At 39.8% G+C, this 3,643-nt stretch overlaps 1 pseudogene; it reads left to right on the top strand.

The window, feature by feature from the left end:
• Window positions 1–279: 279 nt before the first annotated feature.
• On the top strand, window positions 280–2,191 carry LOC149195025 (uncharacterized; annotated as a pseudogene).
• The last annotated feature ends 1,452 nt before the right edge of the window (window positions 2,192–3,643 follow it).

The following is a 3,643-nucleotide window of genomic DNA, read 5'->3' as shown; positions in this document are numbered from 1 at the left end:
AATCTCACCCAGCTGTCATATTTATCAGAATCCGCTGTGCCTTAGGTCGATAGGTATCTTGGTACTGGCACATGTTTGCAGTTGTTGCTGAGAAAGAGACAAAGGTTCTGTTTACAATCTGCATGTATTTAATGGAAAGTTGCTTGCTGGCATCAATCAAAAGACCGCAGAGTTCCGAGAAATGGGAGAACCGTTCTTTTGATAAAGCCTGGAAAACAGAATACAACGTCTCAAGAAAATCAACTATTCCACCTGGTTTATCTTATTAAGAATGCCATTATGAATTTGCCACCTGGCCACGGAGATGTTTTCCCTGCTCTTTTGAATAGTGAGAAGCTTGATGAACTACTCTCACAGAATGTCAAAGGTGGTACGATTATCTCTTATGAAGGTAGAGTTCAGCTTCTAGAGATTACACGGGTTCCAGAGGAGCATGCTGGCGAGTTCAAGGCCATTTTCACCTGCATCTGTGGTGGTGCAGAGATTGGGCTGCGACAGCTGGAGTTGGATATTATGTCATTTGGGCTGCAAAAGCAGAGAAGGTTATGTGATATTCAAGTTACAGGTCCGTTAGATATGTTGACATGAGAGCAGGTCGCGATGGTGTGGATTATGGTGTTTCCTTTGATGTCGAAAGTGGTGTCCAAGTCGATTGGGAGATTTCAAAACTTCTGATGAACAAATCCTTGCTCTGTATTTCTAGTGGATGGGCATGAGCTAATTGAGCTCCAGAATGGAGCGGAGTATTGCATATTCGAATCTACAAGCACCTATTACGAGGCCTATGTTCATGCCCTCAAGGATTTAAGAAAGCCGGAAATGGAGAATCTTCAGTTCAACGAACAGCTCGTATATCTTAAATCCAGTGTACAGGATGTTGAATATAATGTTGATTGGCATGAGGATTGTAAGGATCAATGTGATTCTGTTGAGTAAAGCCCGGAACTCATATTATCTAGTTAGAGATATCAAAATGTAGCAGAGTTTGAGTTAGTGTGGTGGAACAGAGGAAACAGTGCAAAGAGAAAGGTCTCTATTTGGCATCCTATTCTTCCACCTGGATGCTTTTATGTCGGTGATATTGCAGTTCCAGGATATGAGCCTCCAAATATGGTTCTGGTGCTTCGTGACCTCATTGATGGGACATCTTTGAGATCTCCACTGGATTTAAGACAAGTAGAGCATATAGACAAACTGAGAGGCATGGATAGTGTATCCTTCTGGTTTCCCCAGGCACCTCCAGGATATGTTTCGCTAGGTTGTATTGCAAGTAAGAGTACAATGAAACCTGAGGAAACTACTTATTTACGATGTGTTCGTAGTGATTTTGTAAGTGGAGGTCAGTTTCCTGATAACAGCATTTGGGACACAACTGAAATTAAACATACGAGAGAAGGCTTCAGCATATGGACACTAGATAATGAGCTTGGCACATTCATTGTGAGAAATGGATTCAAAAGGCGTTTCTAGTGGTAGTAAGTGACATCACAGCTCTTGTCACTCTCAAATTCGTGGTTCACAACCATGATAATCTCTTCGTTGCTGCCGAAGCAACACATGCTGTGGGCATCTCTGTCTTGATCTACAAGCTCTTCAAGGAACGGAACTGTGCAGGCTTATCACTTAAATCTCAGGAGCTTACTGTTATATTCTTAGCAGTGAGGGTGTACTGCAGTTTTGTTATAGAATATGATATACACACAGTGCTTGATTGTGCAACATTAGTCACCACATTGTGGGTGATTTACAAGATACGTTTCAAGTTGAAGGCAACACATGATGAAGATTTGGATAATTTTCCGATATATTATGTGGTGATTCCATGTGCAGTACTTGCCCTTTTTATCCATCCATCAACATCCCATAATATTGTGCCTTTTGTGTTTACCTTGAAGCTATTGCAGTTTTACCCCAGCTTCGCGTGATGCAAAACACAAAGATAGTTGAACCATTCACAGCCCATTATGTGTTTGCATTGGGTATTGCAAGGTTTTTCAGCTGTGCACATTGGGTACTCTAGGTTTTAGATAGCCGTGGCTACTTGTTTTGCATTCGGCCATGGCTTGTGGCCGTTCATGGTACTTTGTCAGAGATTGTTCAGACTTTTATTTTGGCAGACTTTTGCTACTAATATGTTCAAAGTGTTGTAGGAGGGCAACTTGTGCTGCGGCTTCCTTCAGGAGTGGTGTGATTTCAATCTAATGGCTCTGCTGAAGTTTCTATGGAACTGGTGTATGCTTTGGATCTGGTGCCAAAATGTGATTTTCCGCAAAAGCAATTACTTCTTGCAGAAATGGACATGGCGGATGCAGGCTCAAAATCAGGAGGTTATGTAGTATACTCAACTTGCTCAATTACAGTTGATAGAGAAATTTGCTTCAGACATTGGTGTTAGAAATGATGAAAATATGGGCAAGATGATGCTTCAGAATAGTTTGAAAGATAAGTCAGAGGTGGATCTTTGTGGAAATTTCATAAATAAAAAATCAGCAGGAGCTTTTTGGCATACTTGAACAGGTTTTTGGCAATGGTAACTGTCTCACTTCTGATTCAGATATTAAAAGACAAGACAAATCTGGTGCTCCTTTTTTGCAGGCAATGAAAACGAAGATAAGGTATACAAACAGAGTAGAGTCTAAGACTGTGTTTTTGAAATTACACAGCAGTTTCGTAGCGCGCTACGAAACTGCTGTAGCTGCATGTTACAATTGAGCCAATCAATTATGATGGACAAATCAGCAAATCTTTTTGAAAGGTGTTGTCTTCACACATGAAAAGGGTGGCCAGCACATCATGGACGTGGCAATCTGTTATATTTAGGTAATCAAAGATAAAAGGCATGCTTCTTTGGATTCGAACATTTTGAGGCAAACCAAGGACCGACAAACAGGGGTAGTTTCCTATGTTTCAGGGCAATGGAAAACGTGTGACATTGAAGAGCAACATGAAGCATTAAAGGTCCATCACAGCCAATGCCAAAGGGAACCAGATGTCATAGAACGAAAAGGATTGTAGACCAAGGCTGTTATAGAGTTAGAGTCATAGTTGAATTAGACCTCTAAAAGCTCCAATCAGCACTTTATTGTATTTATTAGTTAGTTAAATAGTTGATAGGTGTCATTAGAGATAGTAATCGAATTCCCCTCATGCTGGAGGAGGAATCTCGATTAGTTAGAATAAGAGTTCTATATATAGCTGAAACAGCAATGTAATGGGGTTGGAAATTTCATGAACAGAGCTTGTATTTGGCTTATGTAAAGACTCACTTTCAGTAATATAATTTGGTTTTACTTCTCAGGATTCATGAAGGATTTCTATGTTCAGAATGTGTGTTCTTGCCCTTTCCTTAATTTTTACAGTTGTATAAATGTATAATCACTCAGAATTCACTGATTGTGCTCTGATTTCCTGTATGCATTTATGAACTGTGGTTCCATATGAGTTGTGTTATGAATATTCAAATGTTGAATGCCCTGACTTCTATGTAAAGTCAAGATCACTGTTGATTAAGTTGTTGTTGACTCCATAGGCCCAATGGATATTTGTTTAATGTATTTCCAGCAGTCATATTTGTCATAGTTATTCTAAAAGAGTTAGCCATCTTATCTTAATCAAAATCATTAACTCATCTAGAGAGAGCCCT

This window comes from Pinus tabuliformis, chromosome 2_2 (assembly GCF_031772625.1).
Source record: "Pinus tabuliformis cultivar Carrire ecotype Pingquan chromosome 2_2, CPIR1, whole genome shotgun sequence".
NCBI classification, from domain to species: Eukaryota; Viridiplantae; Streptophyta; class Pinopsida; order Pinales; family Pinaceae; genus Pinus; species Pinus tabuliformis.
The sequence above is the reverse complement of the archived record's forward strand: the minus strand, read 5'-3'. Positions and strand labels throughout refer to the sequence as shown.